Below are 22431 nucleotides of genomic sequence, written 5' to 3'. Positions count from 1 at the left end.
ACCTCCGACTTCCCAGTAACTGACGACATTGACGTGTCATCATAGGTCACTGTTCCGGGGAAGAAGAAAAAAATCTTCACTTTCCTACATTATTAAATGCATGGTCAGGGACCACATGCAATACCTTCATGGATGACCAGTGATCCACGGATCACCTCACCATCCACGGAAAACCCCTGCACTAGACCACACTTTTTAAATGATCCTTTGATACCAACTACAGATACAGGCTTCATGAATACCAGTCAGAGCCTATCGCTGATCTGCAACTACTAAGGTTGGGGCCTAAAAGATAATTGGCCCAGGGGCCTCCTTGAGTTTTAATCCGTCCCTGGAGGTACAAACCTTTCCTGCACCAAGATCTCTTGTTCTACATCTCAGGAATCAAGAGGGGTTCGCTTGTCACTCACTCATGTCATGCAGGTTCAAGCAGCGAAATGTCGCTGTGAAATGATCCTCAAGACTGTGCAAGTCTCTCTCTCTTTGTTCCTGAAATATGACCAATTAAGTGCATTTGACCTGGACCTTGATTGTGACCATGACCTTTTACAGTACCTTTTCAACACAAAAGTTAACAAATTGCCAAGATTGCTTTAATTTGTACATCTTGTACATACGTCTACTACTTTCGTCTTCCCTCTCTCTCATACACTTCATTGTCTACCTCTCTCCATCTTTCAATCAACAGTAGCAATTTGAAAAGTAAGTGCCAGGTTTTCGCTGCCCCACACTGGCTTTGCGAGAGGAAGTCAGATTTGTAATGTCGTTGACATCACATCACATTACGACTACACAAGTTGACTTGTCAATTGTACATAAACCTGACAAGTAAAATCATGTAGAATCAGATGTACACAGCTATGTCTGAAATGTGGCAGACCATGCCAGTATAGTCTCAGGAAAAATAACTCATACCTGTGTGTTCATGTGTGACAAGCTGCATAAGATTGAGAGAGAGAGAGAGAGAAATGAGAACGATTGCTCTCTCAACCCATATACAGACACAACATATTTAACCGATCAAATCACCCAAAACATCATAATACATATCTGTACTATAGGCTTTATTGGTTTTGATGCATGCGTTGGCGAACATCAACACTCTAAAACTGTGTCAAGGGGGCTAAAGACGTGGAGTGCAACACCTACCATCAGCTGCTTCTCACACATCTTAGTCGCCCAAGCCGTGCTACTCATACGCTGAGTTGGCGGTGCCCTAGAGCGAACCCAGAACCTTATCATCCAAAGGGGAGTGCCCTAGCGACTGAGCTACCCAGACACACTGATCAATAACATACATGCGATGCGATGCGAGAGTGTGGTCCAGCGAGCCAACACCAACTCGGGACTCCTGAATCGCTCCACACTCTCCTATCTAGCATTACGGTCTCTCTACAGTGTTGTTAGCTAAACTGTCGCACCGCAGTGCAGTTCCGGGTGCCTGACGCAGTGTCCTGCCAGCCTCATCCTTCTCTCTCCGACTTTGTGTGTGACCCGTGGTAGGTCCCAAAAAAAGGATCACATTTCTGATGTCGTCCGTCCATGTGACACTTAGTGCCATTCAATCGATTATGTAACATACAATCTTTTATTTATTTATCGTAGACAAGCACGACTCCTCTGATGGATCACCACAATCACCATATGGGATCACCCCCCCCCCCCCCCCGCAGCTTCCTCGTGTCCTGACGGCTGTACCCCACGATAGGCCTGTCACAATTACATAATCGCCTAATCGCAATTATTTGAGACAATCGCAATTATTTTCTATAATTGTCATAACCGTTTCCATGTGGAGAAACATTTTCAAAAATAGTGGAAATAGCAGATCTACAAGCTCACGTGGTGAGCTTGTAGATCGGCTATTTTCATATTTTGGAACACATTTTCTGTATAAAATGTTTTTTTCATAATTTTTTCATTTTTTTATTTTGATTATTGGTCTCAGTCATTGTCAGTAATTTCTTTGTGTACACTATTAAATCATTAATCGCAATTATTTGTGCGACAATTCATTAATCGTGACAGCCCTACCCCATGACTGACACAGCCCCGGGTAGGGCAACCCTGTCTGGTGGAGATCTGTGCTCCGAGGAGCACACTTTCCTAGATCTTGTTGTGGTGTGTGACACTTCCCCCTTATTTTAGTGTTATAGAATTGTGTAAACTATTTTTCATAATGGCTATCATTAGGCCCACATGAAGTTAGAATAAAAAGAGTACACAAACACACACACACACACACACACACACACACACACACACACACACACACACACACACACACACACACACACACACACACACACCACCCCACGGTGACAGACCGATCATTGTCTCTACCTCCAGTATTGCAGTGCAGGGGGATTCTTTGGGGATTGAATAAACGCAGGTGAGTTGCCGTTTTGACAGCAAAGTGAAATATTCCTATATTGTATAAACATTACATCACCTTCCCTATAAGCTCTCACTGGCAATTGTCCACAAGTTATTAGATCCCTCCTGCCATAGAGGAAGAGCCATATAGGACTTTGTCTCTCCGAGGCCTTAAACATGTTTTTTTTTCTTAATGCCATTTCATAAGACTTTAATGTGGTACACTTGCATTCAAAAGTCTAGTAGACGGACAGACAGACAGACGGATAGACAGAAAAATAGACAGACAGACAGCAGTTCTACAGGGAGATTGGCGGGTAAGGCGCTTTGCTCAATGACATTTCAAGTAGTGTTAAAGAGAAGAGATTTTCTCATTCACTTTCCCCGCCAAGGTTTCCTTATTGTTTTGGATGTCAAACTTCCTAGTCAAAGGGCAATTTCCAGGACCATGAAACCGCAGGCTTATTTTGTCATTTGTTTTCCGGTTCTGGTTAAAAACTACAGCAGATTAAAAACATTGCAGACTAGTAAGCAACATAGCTGCACCGAACAAATTAATAATGTAAGTGTTTTCATAGGTGTGTTCAAAGCCGAGGGCATGACAATGTGCAAGCATGATGGACAGTATTGACACACCTACAATCTAACACACCCATTATTAATTTGATAAGCTGCAGCTGTGTTGCTTACATCATGTTTACATCACGGCAGTCCGTGATGCAGACATGCAGACTGCCATGTTTTTACCCTGCTGTAGTTTTTAATCCAAAGTGGAAAACAAACTACAACCTAGGGTTTCATGCCCCTTTAAAGCTTTCATGACATTCAGTTTTACAACACATTAAAAGTGTTTGTCATGGTCCTTCAAACGTGTATAAAAAGTTTTAACTGAAAATTCCACTCCAGTTAGCCATTGCAGGTGTTTTTCTCTCACATTTCTAAAGCCTTTTCAACTGCAATGAAAAAAGAAATCTTTGCCTGCGGGTTTCGCTGTTGAGGGATTTTGCCTGTCAATCATCTGCTCCCCCCCCCCCCCCCCCCCCCCCCAAAAAGGAAAGGATAGGGGAGGGGAGGGGCGAGGAGGAGAGTGGGCGGGAATAATGGACCGTGACCTCACAGTCCAAGGGCCAATCACAGATTACTTTTCAGCCTAATTATTAAAAAAAAAAAAAGACCACAGAAAATCCACTGAATGTTCAAAGTTCAGGTTTTTGGGGTGTAATTGAGGTCATAAAACCCCCCAAAAAACATGAAAAATTAAAAATATTTATGATTGCTGCTATTTTCGCCGAATGTTCACCTATTGCAAAAGCCCATTTTTTACACTCAATTAACACAACTTAATTCGAATAACCACTAGCGTAAAATTAAGTGAGTTTGTACCTGTTGATTGCAAGGTAAGGTGAGTTTATTTGTGTAGCACATTTCAATAACGAGGCAATTCAAAATGATTTGAGTCAGTAACACAGAGAGCATTAAGTGCTTAAAAATATATGCATATTGCATATACGTATATATATATAAGGGACCGCACACTCCAATGACAATGGACAGGACTCACTTAATGCTTCATTTTTTTTTCTGCACACCGCGTTTCGCTGTGTTGGCTTCATCAGGTGCTATATGTTAAATATACTAGATTTTCAGGCCGCTATGCAGCCTTCAAACCTAGTCCTATGTTGCGCTGATAAGAGCAATGGTCACCGAAGTATGGCCATTTGAAGTGTTATACACTGCTATAACACTGCTGAAGAGCAGTGATGCACTAGCACCCAGGTCCACTGTCATACCTGTGCGACCTTACGTTCGGGAGGTAGGGGCACTTCCAATTTTGAAGCCTTTAGCATACTGGGAACTGTAGTTATGGCTGTTTAAACCCCAGTCAATAGGAACACAGAAGGGGCAGGGTTAAGCGATTAGAGTCCATCCCTATTGGCTGTGTAATAGCACCTCCCAAGTTTGGGGCCTTTAGCATGCTGGGAACTGGAGTTATGGCTGTTTAAAGCCCAGCCAATAGGAATCGGACAAAGTATATATAGGGCTGAAGTGATTAATGTGTGTTTTCTAATAATAATCAAAACCTACCCTATTGAAAACTATAGTAACTATAGTTTTCAATTAATTTTAGTGGAGTAAAAGTACTATATTTTCCTCTGAGATGTAGTGTAGTGGAGTAGAAGTAAAAGTATTGCAAATTGGAAATTCTCCAGTAAAGTAAAAGTGCCCCAAATGTGTACTTAAGTACAATACTTGAGCGAATATCATTAGTTACATTCCACTACTGGTAGTGTTGTGACCCCGCCTTCCTTGCCCAAGGGGTCACTACTGGCCTGGGATAAGATCCCGCCAGAACCTCCCACCTTCACCTGAGAAATCTGTTGTTTTTGTTGAGCGACACATGTATGCAATGAATCATGAACTAGCCTTCAGCTCTCATGCTCGCATACATCAGTAAAGGAAAAGCCCTTTTTAAAGAGGTGCCATGTCTGCCTGTTGGTCGGGGCAGTTGATGGACATACAGAAACATCATGTACAGGATGAGTTCAGCTGTACAAATTCTTTTTTATGACCTCCTGGCACTCCCCAGAACATTCCACTTATTTTGTGTCTCCTCCACTCTCCCATAAAATCTGATAAAATAACCAGACTTGAACGGCTCGATGATGATGGAAGTTCGTCTGTACGGCAGCTGAAAGTCACATTTTGTCTCTGGAGTTTTTTTTCTTCTTTTTTTTTTGCGGAGCACACTTGAAAGTGAACCAGGCTCTCATCTGTTTCCAGAACTTTGGTGGGAAAATGACGAGGCGCTGCAGAAGTTCATTTAAAAGCTTAACCCATTCAATCCGGGAACGCATCTGTGCCATTTTAGATTTCTTTGGCTATTCAAAAATAGCAGATATACAAGCTCATAGCACGACACCGAGTGCCACGATATGGGCTTGTATCTGCTACTTTTTTTTGGGGGGGGGGGGGGGTTTGAGTTAAAAAAATGTTTGCTTTAAAAAATATATATATTCAAAGATTTGCACCAAAAATGTAAGTTTAAAAAAAAATAGCAGATCTACAACAAGTGCCACGCTACGAGCTTGTAGATCTGCTATTTTTGAATAGCCAAAGTATAAAATAATGGTTTAAGTGGTTACACAGATGCGTTCCTGGTTTTAATGGGTTAAGGCCCTGCAGTCACTTGTGTCTATTTTAACGAGAGGACACTAGCCTGTCCACCCCCACAATGGCTCCACAAACACAACGTGACAGCATTAATATCATATTTTTCCCTCTCTGTGAGAAGGGGTCGACACAGAGACGCGTCTGAAATGCCTCTGTGACGCTGTTAAGTGATATTTTTACCACTGTTATGGTTATGCTTAATATTTGTGCCAAGGAATCTGTGAGAAAGGATTACAACAAGCATTCTTATCATAGCTTCAGGAGACAAGCATGTGGGGGGTACATTATATACTGTATGTTTATTATGTATAATTTATTATATGGGGTTATACTACAATACAGTAAAATTACGATCTACAAGCTCACAGCGCGTCGCGATGCGACGGGTTATGAGCTTGTAGATCTGCAATTTTCAAAAGATGTTTATACATTTTAGACATGGTAACTTGTGAAACGGGACATTCTGCATAACGAGTACTTTTACTTAGGTACTTTAAGTATATTTTGAATCCAATAATTCTTTACTTTTACTCAAGTACATTTTGATTGCCAGACTTTTACTTGTAACAGAGTATTTCTACATTGTGGTATTGATACTTTTACTAAAAATAGGAGTACTTCTCCCACCGCTGCAATATTAAATATGTTGAAGAACAAAAGGGTACCTAGTAGTGATAGTCTGGGTTCCAAATGTACCGTAGTAGCTGTTGTTGACTCTTCGGGGTGCTACTGTAATCTGAGCTTGAATAATCTGGGCTGAATGCTATACCTCCACAGCAGCATAAAGAAAGAAACACATTCAACAGGGTCTTGAAAGCCTCAAGAATCTCCTGACTGACAGTGAACATTGTGCAAACAAAAAAAGGCCTCAAATGGGCAATCAGTCACAATCTGCGCAGCGTGTACATGACAAATCTACACCTACAAATTGCCTTTGAGTCACTGGTTGAGGGTGAAATCCCAGCTTCAGGGAAGAGTCTCTCTCTCCCCCTCTCTTTCACTCTGTCTTTCTCTCTTCCCTTTATTTCTCGCACTCTCTCTCTCTTTTTCTCTCTCTCTCTCTCTTTCTCCGTGCCATGAATCATTAAAATGTGACAGATATGGTTTGACATTGCTTTTTGGGGTCTGATTAATGAGGGGAGGTACAGCTGCAGTGGAAAGTCCCACAGACAGGTTTGGAGGGCTGTGCTCTGCTCTGCACTGGAGGAGCTTGTGCAAAAAAAAAAACCTCTTCATGTGTGTCCTGGCGCTTTATAGCGAAAAAAGACGTCAGGAAGACGTTTGTCTCTGGGTAAAGTCAGTGCTGTTTTCCCACATGTGAGTGAACCTCAAGCGTTGCTTAAATCTTGCCATTGAAATGAATGCATATTGCTTGTCCCATCAAGACCTGAGGCCGATTCTACAAAATACTGCCTTCTAAATCAGTAGTTCTCACACTTTCATTATTTCTTCCAAAAATGTTTAAAAATAACGGATGTACAAGCTCGCAGTGCGGCACAAAGTGATAATAATAACCTTATATAAGAAAATAATACAATAATATAAGCAATACAAACAAAATAGTACAGGTTTAAGAAAAGACAAGTAGGCTAAGTGGAAAACATTTCTAGCAGCAGTGGCGAGTGTACAGAATATGATGTGGGAATGATTTAGCAACCGGATGTGCAGAATATGCAGTGAAAGATAATATGCTATAAAGAGTAGTTTTCAATTGCATTACTTTACTCTTGGTCATTTGGGTAGTAATAGTTGTAGTGGAGTGCATAGGTTTATACCAACCCTCTAGACAGCTTGGGATCCACTGAAGACACAGAAGGACCCAGACGGTGCTCACACAGACAGAACAGAGTGTATCAGTCGCACACCAACAGTAGCAGGCTGGACCATACATACAGAAATGGGCTGAAGGCCTTGAAAAAACTCAGACAGAGAAAAGCCTGAGGCCCATTCTACAAATGCCTTCTAAATCAAGTAGTTCTCACACTTTCAAGATTTTTCAAAAATGTTCAGAAATAGCAGATGTACAAGCTTGCAGTTGGCTCTGTACTTACTTGGACCACTTCTACACCAAAAAAAAAAGTCTTCGCCAGAAATACCTGATCTGTGAGCTTGTAGATCGACTATTTTTAGCTAATATTCCCCCCAGAATATGGATGCTGGGATACAAGTGGTTAAGGGTACGGTCACACCAGAACTTTTATTCTGTCTATGCTGCGGATTCTGCCAATGCTTTTCAATGGGAACAGAGCGGTTTGTTGCCGTTCGCGAATTTCTGCAAAAAAAAAAAAACTTGCTCCGTTCCCATTGAAAAGCAAAGGCAGAATCCGCTGCAAAGGCAGAATCAAAGTTCGGTGTGACCCTGAAACAACAAATAAAAGCTGTGTGGATGGTAAGGCAGTTAAGATGTCTTGTCTCTTGAAACACACATACAGTGCAACTGCTGGCCAAGGATTGAATCCTCCAAAAGCCTTCTTCCTATGTCTTCTTATGCCTTCTTTGTTTGTTTGTCTGTTTTGTTGTATTTTCTGACCTAAGATAGTTATTCAAAGGTTAAAATGGTAGGCACAATAAGCTAAATTTTGGTCTATGTTTTCAATAATAACAAATGTTATTATTACAAATTGTATTAATTTGCTTTTAATTACCAAAATAAAACTACTACTCTTACATTGCTTTCCTCTCAGCTAAGGTCCTATGGTCTGTCAATGTGGCATGTACACAATGTCATTTGAAAGGTCGATTGCATTTCTGTGGGGTGTTAATTTAAAAAATTGTAACAAAAGTAATCAAGAAAAACATGAATGGAATGAATGAATGAAACAATGAATGAAAAGAAACTGGTGGGTGGGGACCGTGAGATTAACACAGTTATTCTGACAGGGTCACAGACGAAGGTATTCACTAATATCTTTGATATCCAATCATGAATGATGCCTGCATAGCCACAGTGAGACATAATAGGTTTCTGTAACGGTGTGTGTGTGTGTGTGTGTGTGTGTATTGTGGTGGGGGGGGCTGGGGTCCATGTCTCATTGACTCCTTGTGCTCTGGCAAAATAAAATTCTTGTGAAACCATGGTGTGTAGGATGATGGCATCTTTGATTTCATGATCCTAAAATGAACAACAGAATAAGAGTGTAGGCATTATGCGAAAAAAACACAGGGAGACATTCTTGAAAGGGCTGTTGTGGTTTTCGTGAACAGTTGCCTTATGTTTTATCCCTTACGCCGCACCGGGTGAACTATAGAACAATAGTTTGAAACTGAACACGACCTTGGTGCCACGCACAGCAATGTCGTGGTTATCAAGAAATTATAGCACACAACTACATTACTGTATGTTATTATTTTGACTGAAACTGTACCTGATTGTTTTGGTGCCTCGTAACATGTAGCATCTTTTAAAAAAAATCTGTCCGTCTATCTATCTACAGTATCTATCTATATCTATCTATCTATCGGTCTGTCTATCTATCTATCGGTCTATTTATCTATCTATCTATTTATCTATATATTTATCTATCTATCTTTCTATCTAGCTATCTAGCTATCTTGTGTGTGTGTATGTTTTGCAGTTACACAGCTTTTGTTCAACAACAGCTGTGGATGGCTCTGCAAATTTAATGTCCCATTTACAATGTGCCATTTATGCATTTGCAGCGACATTGTTCAGGAATTTCCCTTGAAGAGGCGTAGTATTATCATACAGAATATTATTAAGCCACAGGATTGCATAGCCGAGTTTGACTTTGGAATAGGTAGAGACAATTTGTCAGATGATTCAGCTGTTAGAACAATAAACATTGACATTCCTTTCTTTATCTTGCTATCTAGAGTTTCGCGCTGCCTGCCAGGATGATCAAGCCTTTTTTTTCTTCTCTCCCCCCATGGCTGATGTGCGACTACAGCCATGGCTCTATGAAGGCATACGAATGCAGTCGTTGCGGCTCGTTTTCATTGTAGCCTTCTAATCATGGACTAATTTAGCCCTTGGACACCTAGTGAACGTGATTAATTGCCTGGTAGAACAGTGTTTAGTCCCCTGGAGCAGAGTTCAGAACCACTTCTCTTGCACACGGTAGTACTTTTTATGTTGTCTTTGTTGAGAAACCGCAAAGTTTCTCTACCTCCTTCATCAGTACAGTCAGTGCAAAGAACCACCCTGTATCTCCCTCCAATACTTTAATATTGTCTCTGTCGGGTGGAAACCTCATATATATATATATATATATATATATATATATATATATATATATATATATACAATAAACCAATTTCCTTCTGCAATTTAGCTATTCAAGAAAGATTTGTGTGCAAAATACTACAGTACATGTAGTACAGAGGCAGTAGTATATGACTTAATCCAGGCAAGGGTTCCCAAACTTTTCAGGCCGCGACCCCCCAAAATAATCATTTTAGAACTGGGGACCCCCCACCCTGACAAGCACTTGGAATTGTCGGAGTTGAGGCGTTAAATTTAGTTTGACTAGTTCCACAGATAAATATTGTGAAAATAGCCGAACTACAAGCTCACAACGGCATCGTGTAATTGTAACTTTGTAAATTGTAACTTTAGTAATGTGCAGGTCTGTAATGTTGGTTTCTTTACTGTTGAGTGAGAAAACAATGTTGCACATTAAGATAATCATCTGGGGACCCCCCCCAAAGAATAATTTGGTGACCCCCCTGGGGGTCCCAACCCCCAGTTTGGGAACCACTGCCATAAGGGAGGACTTCAACTTGCAGCAGGGCCCACAGTTATCCATCTAGTTCCTGGGCAGATGCAGATTGCGCTCAGACACTTGAGATTAAACCCTAACCCCAGTAAGGGTTTAATCTCAAGCCTGGCTGTGATAACAATACTCCACATGATGAGACATATCTTTCACATGCAGGTGGGAAACGGGATTTGGCGTGCTTTATATTTATGATTCTTTCAGAGAGGGGAGGGTACAGAGGGATTGCTGGAGATGTGTGTGCGTGTGTGTGTGCGTGCGTGCCTGCCTGCGTGAGTGCATGAGTTGGGGGAGGGGGGTCTCCGATTTTTACAGGTGTAAGAAGGGGGTTCCAGGGTAAAAAGGTTGGGAACCACTACTGTAACATACTGTACCTAGATTGGATTTGCCTTCAAGTTTTGTGTGAGAGAGAGATATCTGTTCCTTATTAAGAGCCATTAGATTCAAGTTTTTATTTTGGACTATGCTAAATTTGTGTGACTGCACACACACACACACACACACACACACACACACACACACACACACACACACACACACACACACACACACACACACACACACACACACACACACACACACACACACACACACACACACACACACACACACACACACTGTATATTCCTCTGGATAAAAGCATCAGCTCTCAACAAGCAGTAATAAAAAGGATCTTATCAGCTCAGTGATACAATGTTTTCACTGAATGTTCACCCCAGAATAGAGATGTAAAGTTCATGTGATTAAAGAGAAATGAATGATTGAATATAAGATACAAATAATATGTCACACTGCCTGGTGTTAGTGTTTCAGTCAATTAGACCATGACTGTTTACCAATGATGGTTTAATTGAACAACCTGATTCGCACACCTAGATTTCTATTGAATCTCTCAATTTATTTATGCCCTAGTAAGACTTTTTAGGTGTACTGTAGCTCTTTTATAATGTATGTTTAAAAATGCTTCTTTCTTTTTTTCTTCTTTCTTTCTTTATTTCGTTCATTTGTGTCTTTCTTTCTTTCTTTCTTTCTTTCTTTCTTTCTTTCTTTCTGACACTCTAGGCTTGTGGTGTCCCTCCCAACCTACTCTGGACCTTAGGAGCCATGTACATGCCAAGGTGGTGACCCCAGACGGCAACAGTGTTACGTGGCTCTTGGTCACTTCAATTATCCTATGGGTGAGCTTGTAAATCTGCTGTTTTCGGCGCTCGACACCGCAATACGACGGAACATAAATTAAGCATTACTCTAAGCCTGCATCCCACTATCTTTCTCAGTAGAAGAATTATCTGCACTTACAAATACTACTAGGCGCAGTTAGACAGATCTCTATCGAGAAATAACACTGACTTTTTATAAGTGACGTAGTGTACTCAGTGGTCTACAGTGAGTGCATTTACTCAAGTACTGTACTTAGGTACACTTTTGAGATATTTTTTACTTACTGGAGTATTAACTATTTTCAATATTTTTACTTCTACTTCACTACTTCTCACAGGCAAACATTGTACATTTTACTCCACTGCAATGATAAGAAAACTTTAGTTAGTTACTTTTATTACAAAACATACATTAACCACTTCAGCCCTTTGGCTATTCGAAAATAGCCGATCTACAAGCTTATAATGCGTCGCGATGCAACGCATTGTGAGCTTGTAGATCTGCTATTTTCAAAATACTTTTTATACATTTTATTCATTTGAAAACTTGGGAAATTGGACATTCTGAATAATTTACTTTCTACTTTTTGATACCAATACCTTTGTACTTTTACTCAAGTAAATTTTTAATTCTCGACTTTCACTTAGTATTTTTCCATTTCAGTATTGATACTTTTATTTAAGTATAAAAATGTAGTACTTTTACCACCACTGAGTGTACTCTGTTCCCCAGAGCTGTCCACTGTTTCTTCAGTGTTGGCATTGTGCTTATTTGGAGGTCTGTGTTGTGGTGATGGGCCACGTTGATATGTTTCACCACGAGGTAACCCAAGCCACTGACATCTCTGTTTCACCTTTACCGACTCCCCTGTGAGCGACGGGACAAAACAAAGGCACCAGGAGTCTTTGTGGGGTACATCGAGGACTGCTTCAGTTTACTGTAAACATATGGCCAGGGGCCCCCGCCGGGGTCAGAGGTGTGTGTGTGTGTGTGTGTGTGTGTGTGTGTGTGTGTGTGTGTGTGTGTGTGTGTGTGTGTGTGTGTGTGTGTGTGTGTGTGTGTGTGTGTGTGTGTGTGTGTGTGTGTGTGTGTGTGTGTGTGTGTGTGTGTGTGTGTGTGTGTCTGTCTGCCTGTGGTGGCTTTTGTAAATGTGCTTTTAGGGCATTAAGTTGCAATTTGTTCTGGAGACAGGCAGGATGGAGATTTGTACTTTTCTCACAAAGATTGGACAGGAGAAGATGAATTTATATAGGTATAGGTTTAACTCACCCGCTCCACACATTCCTTATATATTATGTACCAAATAGAATGAAAACGGTGCTTTGTTGATGTCTGCATTCACCTTTTGGTATAGTTCTCAAATGATGGCATGTAGTGATTTTCTGCGACTCATAAGAAATGTAGGATCTTTATTTTGTATTATTCTCTAAGTTTCCTGTTGCTTATTGTGTTTGCATTGTGCTAATTGAATTGATATAATATTATCAACACACTGTTCAGAAACACTAACTACAACCTAAAGTGCAAGTCGTAACACAAGAGCAAGCATTATGTCATGTAGTCTTCCTGTAGTAAGGAGTTCCTTTTTTTAATACAGGTATTTCAGTATGGAACAAGCTGCCCATAACCACCAAACTAAATCAATCAAAGGACATACAAAAAAGAAAGTGTGAACGAGGCATTGTGGCCAAAGATACTGAGGAACCTGTAATTCAATACATGTAGACTGTAGACTGTTTTTATATTAGGTATTTTATCTTATAGTTCTTTAAAATAACATTTTAGGCTATAATTGTTCTTTAAATATATTTGTTATGTGTTGTTAGTGTTATTTATTTCTGTTTACATGTGTTGTCTTACTTAGAGGACCACTTTGGAAATAAGTGTTTTAAGTAATGCTTTCAAGTGCTATCCTCTGGATTTCATGCCTCATTTACTGGTGAGATGTCATCTGTATTTTTTTCCCCTGAATCCAAATAATTCAAAGTCAAAGTCTGAGGAACAAATCTAGCTGAAAGCTTTGCACCTTCTAAGCACACTTAAGCCCTATTCAAATATGTCCTAAAATAGACGATCTACAAGTCAAAAGCAGGAATTTAAAAAATCCCCAAAAGGTAGCACATCCCAAATTTCAAATCAATGGTGGACAAAGTACTCACATTTCCACTTTTCTTTATTGGCACATTCCAATAAACGAACGCTTGCGCTCGGCTCTTAGCGTGTTTTTGATGTGCATACTGGATTTTGGGTCTAGGTCTCCACTGAGAAACCCATTGCCGATGCACAACTTATTTTTCTTATTTAGAAGATCTACAAGTTCACAATGCGTCACAGCGTAACACATTGTGAACGTGTATAAAATACAGACGGGCCATTTTAGAGAGATTATAGCAGGTTAATTGTTGGCTAACTGGTTTGATAACAGGTGTTCACCTGAGAAAAGATTGATCTGGTGTGTCGTTTTGTCACCTTGACCCTGAGATGTTCTACAAACACTGGTGGTAGTGTGTGTGTGAAAAAAGCATTCACTGTGTGTGTGTGTGTGTGTGTGTGTGTGTGTGTGTGTGTGTGTGTGTGTGTGTGTGTGTGTGTGTGTGTGTGTGTGTGTGTGTGTGTGTGTGTGTGTGTGTGTGTGTGTGTGTGTGTGTGTGTGTGTGTGTGCGTGCGTGCGTGCGTGCGTGCGTGCGTGCGTGCGTGCGTGTGTACACACTGCGTGCGTGCCTTGACACGGGGTCAACCAGTAAACTAAGTGTTGAGGGAATGATTTCTCTGAAACTTTGATTTGCACATGAGTAAGTTGGCAAGTATGCTTTCAAAGTCCAGTAGTCTGCAGTCTCAGGAGACCACCACAAAGGCAGCTAATCCCCCTCCATCACAGCCAGCGCAAACACATTAGCAGCGCAACATCAACACCACGCTCAAGAGACCCATTGACAAATCCTCCCAGCTTTGTCAATGAAACCCAAGGAGTGAGGCTTGCTCCCATATCCTCTAAGGTGTCTGGGAAACTGCCTGACAGGATCTCACATGTTGAATTTCAGGGAATGCTGTTTAGGCTAGAAAAAAAAGTCATTGATAAGTAGTTAACTAATGGCGTTGTGTGGCATGTATGATTGACATAGCACCGAATGACTGTTGTACTTTTTGTAGCACCTTGAAGTGTATCTGCTCTGTATCATGGCAGAAATCTGGTGTGTGCACATAATCATGTCCGTGTGTTTTTGTGAGATTTTGAAACTATTGGGTCAGAAAGGTACATCTATCAGGTTTGACCAGTCCATTTCAGTGCATTCAAACCACGAGCACCTCCACAACATAATCAGGAGTGGGCTATTGATTATCTTACTAATAATACAGTATACGGTATATCAATAATATTAACCTCAATCAATCATCATTGCCTACTCGCTTCCTGCATTGTTGTGCAACCTCAGCAGCCAATTGCGTTCCACGTACAGCCACTATTATGTCCTGCCTAGCACTGCAACGCCATTGGCCCCGTAAACGGCTAGCCGAAGATGGACTGTGGAAGAGCGCCATAGTGCGTGTGCGGATGCTACTGTGGTAGCATGAATGCAGGGATAGTGTCGACTACTCGAAGCCCATCGTCCCATGCACAATGGGGTAATGGGCAGTTGGCCCTTGGGCCCCAGTGAGGAATGGAGCACGGGGCTCCGGCGAGAACTCGCCGTGGACTCCCAGCTGTTCTATGCACCATGCTGAACAGTAGGGGGTCACTCACTGTTTGTTTAAAACTAACAGGAGTCCCATTAAAGCCCTGACTCCCCTCATTTAGGACTGCCATGAGGACACAAAGGACAGGCCCTGGGAAGCGGCATGTTGCAAGGGACACCAATTATCAGGGCGAGGACACAGGCCAGCTTGTTCGTGCTCAGGGACATGTCAACCCGCTGGAGGACCCTCTCCGTCAAACCCATTGACCAGAGCGCACAGAGAGGCATCTTAATTGGTGTTGGGCAAACAGATTTTGTCACAAAGTTGCAAAGGAAGCTAAGTAGCTGAATGTTCACATTGTCCAACCCCTGACCTGAGGCTTCAGGGGCTGTGCTCTCAGACATCATTATGCTCCATTACTTTGAGTAATCGTCTCAGACTCGTCCCTTAGCGCAGCGGGGGAATCCAGGACAGCAATTAAAAGCAATATTCTGGCAATAGCCTCGGCGTAAATAAAAAGTGAGCCCTTTTCTCTGTGTCCAGTGATATGATAGTGGCGAGGGGTAAGATTTGGCAGAGGAAATGGCATGGGGTAGGGTCTCCACAAGTTTGGGGTTCGTTTCCCTGTTTTCTGCCCAGTAGGTAGGTGGTGGTGACAGTGGTAGTGGTGGGGGGTCGTTCCACTTCCTCTTTTCCCTCCCCATCCCTGTTTGCGTCTCCCCCGAACCTGTCCCTCTCTCATGCCTGTTTATCCCCACACTGGCCCCCTCTCCCTGCCTCACTCGTCTCTTTCATTCTTTTTTAAAAGGGGGAATCTGTTCTGTTTGTTAAGGGGGGGGGGGAATCACTTGACATCATTAGTTTTGGAGGGCGGCCACCATGGCAGGGGTGCTTGTCTTGTCCCATGAAAACACATGTCAGAGCAGCAGGTCCAGGACCAGTGTTTCACCCTCAGGTGAAAGGTCCAGTTTTTTGTTTTGTTTTTCCTCCATGGATGATGCCTGACTGTACTTCTTCTCTCTTGGTCCCTCTCTCACACTTTCCTCCCCTCCCTGCTCTCTTGCTCTCTGGCAAGCAATGGCACAAGTCCTGGGGCAGGTCTAGGTCAAAGTGTATTTGTAAATAATGCTTGTTGTCATTTATATTAACCTGCTTGGACTAGAGGGGTGGGGTTTGCCACGTATAATTGCACAATGGCCTCTTGTCCAGGGTTGTAGCCGTAATGAGGCATGCTGGCGCTTATCATTTGCCCTGCACTCAAGCTGCGGCTTCTGATTGGCTTACTTTGCTCATGCCCAGTTTACACCTCAGCATTCCATCGTCTTGTTCTAGTAAAGCAATCTCAGGTTTGCTTTTTAGGACAGTGGTTCCCGACTCCAGTCCTGGGAAGCCAGCAGCATTCTGGTTCCCCACGACTGTAGATACGATAGATAAGAGACTCTGTGTTAGGATCTGGGTAATGAATATCACCTGCTGTAGCATGGCCACAGAGAATACTCAATTAGGATTGGCCGGAGGGGTGTGCGTTATTATACCTACACAGTGCTGTCTCTTCACTGTTAATGTTAATAGTAAACATTGTATCAATGCTGAACATGTTTTCAAACATACTGTATACAAGCTATCCATCAAAATAACAGGAATATCAATCTAACTGGACCCTTTAGTGGTTGCAAATGTGTTGATATTGGGTAAGCGACATGACCATTGTCAGCTGACTGACTGAGGGTTAGTTTGTGCAAATCAGTCTAAAAGCACCAAATTTGGCCCAGATGGTAGCCCAGGGCATGCTCTAATGATTTAGCGAGCGCGCCCGGGGTCTAAATCCAATATGACCACCACCTGAAAACTGTTTTGGCAAGAACTTCTGAACCAGATTAGCTACAAATGCAAACTTGGTGTCTATTTCACTGGTGTTTTGGTGTTTTTTTGTATTATATTAGAAACATTTTTGGAATGCTTATCTTTAAGATTGGGTGTGTCTGGACTCCTAATTTGCATATTCCCAAGATGGTGAAAGTAATTATACCTTAACATTTTAGACGTTTTGCAAAATTGGTGTTTGTGAGCATTAGAAACACATTTGAATGATCTATTTTTATAATTAAATCTATCTGGAGTATTCAACATACATTTTCATCCAGATTGAGTGTAGAGTTGAAGGAATTAATTTTAAGATGAAAAACAGTGTATCTAATAGATACTTTTATTGAAACAATAGATAGAACATTCCTATTGATACAGCTAACAGCCAGTACAGTAGGCTATATGAAAGAATAGAACATTCCTATTGATACTGCTAACAGCCAGTACAGTAGGCTATATGAAACAATAGAATCTATTGATACGGCTAACAGCCAGTACAGTACGCTATATTAAACAATACAAATACAATTTGAAATGCTCTCATATAGATAAACAGTGATTAGAATTTGAACAATATGTTTATGTCAGTATCAGACCAGTAACCACTGATACTGCTCGACACGCACACACGCACGCACGCACGCACGCACACACAATACTGTTCCGCATACTGCACAAAACAACAATCCACATAAAATTGCTAAGTGTCTCTAGGTGCATACGGTATACGTACTGTATAAGTAATTGGTGTGTGTGTGTGTGTATATATATATATATATATATATATATATATATATATATACATATATATATATATATATATACATATATATATATATATATATATATATATATATATATATATATATATATATATATATATATATATATATATATATATATATATATATATATATATATACACATATATATATATATATATATATATGTATATATATATATATATATATATATATATATATATATATATATATGTATATATATATATGTATATATATATGTGTGTGTGTGTGTATAAAAAAAAATAATAATAACGTAATACTACCTATACAATATAGTAGGTAAGACAACATGATACCAAGCCTCTGTTAAAATAATTATTTTCATAATGCATTTTTCTCCATCTGCCTCACCGTGAAGCCATCTGCAGAACAACTCTATCTCTACTTTCTCTTCCTCGCTCACACTTGCACTCACATAGACACATACACACACAGACACTCACATAGACACATACGCACACAGACAAATACACAAAACCCTAAACCGTGTTGTTAAAGCTTTAGTGCTCCTATGGAAATTTAAAAAAAGTTAAGCTACCGTTTTGAAAAGTTGATGACAGCTCAGAGAGGTTATGATCACAGCCACAGATCAACGATGAATGTAAGTCAATAAAGTGTGAATCAAAGGCCTGTTGGTAGAAGAATAGAATGAGGCAGAAGATGAGGAGATAGGAGATAAAGACCAAATGAACTTAGATAATCTTGCCCTCTGATGAAGTAATAACTTGGAGCTGCACTAATGCTATCACTTATCTGTAGATTAAAGAGACAAAATGAAAACATACTCGCCATGTGTCACTAACCATGGCCAAATAATACTTAGAAATACATATTAGTGTTTGTTTATTATGTTTGACCACTCTGGCAGCACTATTTTGGGTATGCCATAGGCAAACATTTCCTAAACCTTTTCAGAAGTTTATTTTATTTTCTGTTTAAGTGGTTAAACAGATTTAGAATATCCCATGTGTGAGGTGCAACTGAGAAGAAATCAAGTTTCCACAGGGAAAAAAAGTATATCAAATACTTCCTGTAATTAATTTCCTGCACTTCACTTCATTTGCCAAACACTATATATTTGGCCCCAACAAAGCCTTAAAACTATTTCCAAATAGATTTTGGCCCTGTTCAGACCTTAAAATAATCAAAATGGACAAAAGCAGATGTGATGTATCCATCGACTGCTCGTGTTTTTTTTTTTTTGTGACGTGCAATATGGCATCCATTCTTCGGAGTCCTTTTATTATCCCGAGCAATGCGGTGATTTCATAGCTGAAAAACGCATCACAACTTAAAAATGTGGCCTTGATGGCATCAAGGGCTTTTGCCCATTGGTGGGAAAGTGCTGATTAATTGTGTCGTAGCCCTGTGAGAAAGTACGCCCAGCGCAAAGCCCTAATTATGGACCCTGCCTGCCCAGAGAAAAAGGGGGCAGAACTCTCAACAAAGGCTCATCTCATATCTCAAGACAATGAGGAGCGGAGAGAATAGGAGACAGAAGTTAATGAGCTGCGTCACCTGGCATCTGCTGATGCTGGGACGTGTGTGTTGGTGCGCAGTAAAATCCACCAGTCCATTTTGTACACTCTCAGGGTTAAATTAACTCTGGGCCCTGGGATTTTACCGTGTGTGTGCGTGCGTGCGTGCGTGCGTGCGTGCGTGCGCGTGTGTTTGCGTGCGTTTGTGTGAGTGCATGTCTGCTATTTTATGTATGTGTTTGCATGTGTGTGCGGATTGTTCTATATTGTGGCTGTCGGGCAGAAACCTCTTATCTCCATTTTCAAACTTTTGGTGTTTTTCCGTAAATGAATGCCCTACTTGATCATACTGTACTACAGCATCACACGAAAGCATCAAAAGTAGCTGATCTGCAAGGCCTGATCTTGTAGGCCTATAGCTGCTACTTTTGCAATTTTGTTTAAGTTGAATCCTGAAAAGTAACAGTTTGCGACATCCACCCGCAGAGACGATATGTTGATGTGTGTCAGCGTGTGTATTTTTGTGCGTGTGTGTGCGTGCGTTCGCATGTGCGTGCAAGTGTGTGCATACGTACTGTACGTGTACATACTGTATGAGGGCTCATGCCAATTGAAGTCGCTAATAGAGGTGTTTTCGCTCCTGTGAGGGGGTTTTGAGTCATTCTAAACACAAGGAGATGTTTGTGAGGAAGAGAAGCGCAGGTCAAATAGAGAGAGAAAAAAAAAAAAACAGATTTTCTAAATGTAAGTGAGTATAAATTCATTACAACGGCTAATGTTGTGGTGAAATAGTTTATTTCATGTTATGATGTTCATGTCATCTAAGTTTAACAAGATATTTGTATTGAGGTATGAAACATTTTTCTTTTTTGAGAGAGCCGGTACAACAGTTACAGACAGCACCTTCTTTTTTTCACAAAACATGTTGACTACATCGGAATGAAGAGACAGAACGACGTCTGGCCTATAAAAAATAAACAGTATATACAGTAAGCACATTTGTAATCCTGTAAAAACACACTGCTCTGCCCTGTGTTCAAAAATACACCGGGAATCACACAGTGTTTCCCCCTGTGGATTTCACAGTCATAAAGAGCGACCAGTCAACTGCGGTCTAGCGTTTAGAATGAGTTACACGGGCGGTGGCTCAATGTTTTGACGGTAAATGACATGACATGAAACTATAGTTAATGGCACGAGCTACATTATAGCTTTAAACCGTATTTTGTTTGGCATTGCCGTTTTGTTTTTCACTGACCCGAGGGATGATTTGAGCAATATTCAGAGAGACAAAAGACTGTTTTATGTCTCGGATAGGAGGAATTTCTGTTGACAGGGCTAATTGTTAAGTATGTGGTTGCTGATCTCGAGGCCAAAGGAGCACTTTTGGTCGCTCCACTGAAATGCATTTAACTTCTTCACAACCACAAGGGTCTTTTCTCTGTATTGACACATTGTATGGCCGTACTGTATGCAGCACCCACAGGGTTTATTCAACGAGCTGAGATTTCTAATAATAGAATAAACTACTTTGGCTGGGACAGCTGCATTTAAAGATTCCACCTCCTTTGAGAAGGGGCTGGACCCTTGCAGAAGGGAATCCTATGTTTCATTTTGAAGTTATTGGTCCAGCTCCAACAGCATCTAGCCCTCCAATGATCAAAGGTTGACTCAGTGAAAAGCCTGGCGGGAGGCTTATGCAAAAACGACTTCTCCTTGTTGAGGAGCGGGCGACACGTTTCCAAATGATTGGCGCTCGTTTTAAATGTCAATATGAGCAGATGCACTTTGGCTGTGCTCGGTCAAGTTTGAAGTATGTGGATGGAAAAGAGAGAGCTTTCGTTGCATAAATAGAATTTGGAGGGTTGCGAAAGCAGCATTGATTGAATTCCTCAACTATATACAACGGTTCCGACCCCCATGCGAAACACCAATGTGCCTGCCCAGTAGCTTGAAAACTACATTTGTTTTAACCCATTAAAACCGGGAAATCATCTGTGTCCTTTTAGATTTTAGAGTTGGCTCTAAAATAAATAGCAGATATACAAGCTCTGCCATTTTTTTTACATTTTTGAAAAATCTTGCAAGTGTGAGAACTACTGATTTACAAGGCATTTATAGAATCGGCCTCAGGTCTTAATGGGTTATTAAGGTAGTGATACAGTGTGCTTTTTAGCAGTGTTCTAACACAGTAGATGCTTCTGCATTGCTAATTTGTCAACATACGAGTGGCAGTTATGTAGTTGTCTGTGTCTCATTTGTTGCCTTTTGCAGTAAGCGTTGTCCATTGACCATTGGCATGTCCAACTCCTCTCCGTAATGTCCCACTGCTTGTTCTGCCCGCTCCGCAAAGCAGTAGGAAATTATGGGAAGGAGTTGGACAGAGACAAAGATAAGACGAGGAAACGTGAAGCATCTCTTAAAACGTCTGCAGTCACCTTTTCCACCATGGCCTCCTGCAGGCTAGACAGGCAGGATCCTCTGTGTTGATCCATTGTGCTAATGGTTGAATCTCGAGGTCACACATTAAACAGCACTTTTCATCTTTTAAAAGCAAGCAAGCCCCTCTAAAGCCTGTGTGATGGAATGTGGACTTGTAGGTCTATATTCTTGATGGCTAACCAAGGGGGGTTTGCCTGATAGCATCGCTAGGAACTTAAACAAAAGTAGTTTTTACCTCAAAAGCACCATCTCTCAGTCTGATGGTTGCTGTAAACACTGTTACAGTACATAGCATCACGAGACGTGCTACTCCACATTCCTGTCATCATTTTTTAGATGGAAAAAAATATTGTGGGGTTGCCAAGCAGCGAATCATACGGATGTTTGAAGCTGTTTCGTGTAATGTACTAAATAGTCCCGATATATTAATTTGTGGTATAATTAAGTGCCTGCAATGTTGCAACCTGCTGTATTGCTGCGCACGTCAGTGTGATGATAAATCTCCTTGAACTCATTCATGAGTCATTACTTCTCTGTCGGTATGATTTGGTGTCAGAGTTTGATGTGAAACGTTTGAAAGTGAACTGCAATTTTGTGTTATTATAATAATTCAGGCCATTATGTCTACGGTTGCCTTCTGTAAGTGTATTAGAAAAAAATATCATACTTTAATTGGCAACAACATTCAACATTACACAGGCTATTAAGAAATCAATATAAAAA

Source organism: Gymnoscopelus microlampas, assembly GCF_963454915.1.
Source record: "Gymnoscopelus microlampas genome assembly, chromosome: 18".
NCBI classification, from domain to species: Eukaryota; Metazoa; Chordata; class Actinopteri; order Myctophiformes; family Myctophidae; genus Gymnoscopelus; species Gymnoscopelus microlampas.
Note: the sequence above shows the minus strand (reverse complement) of the source record.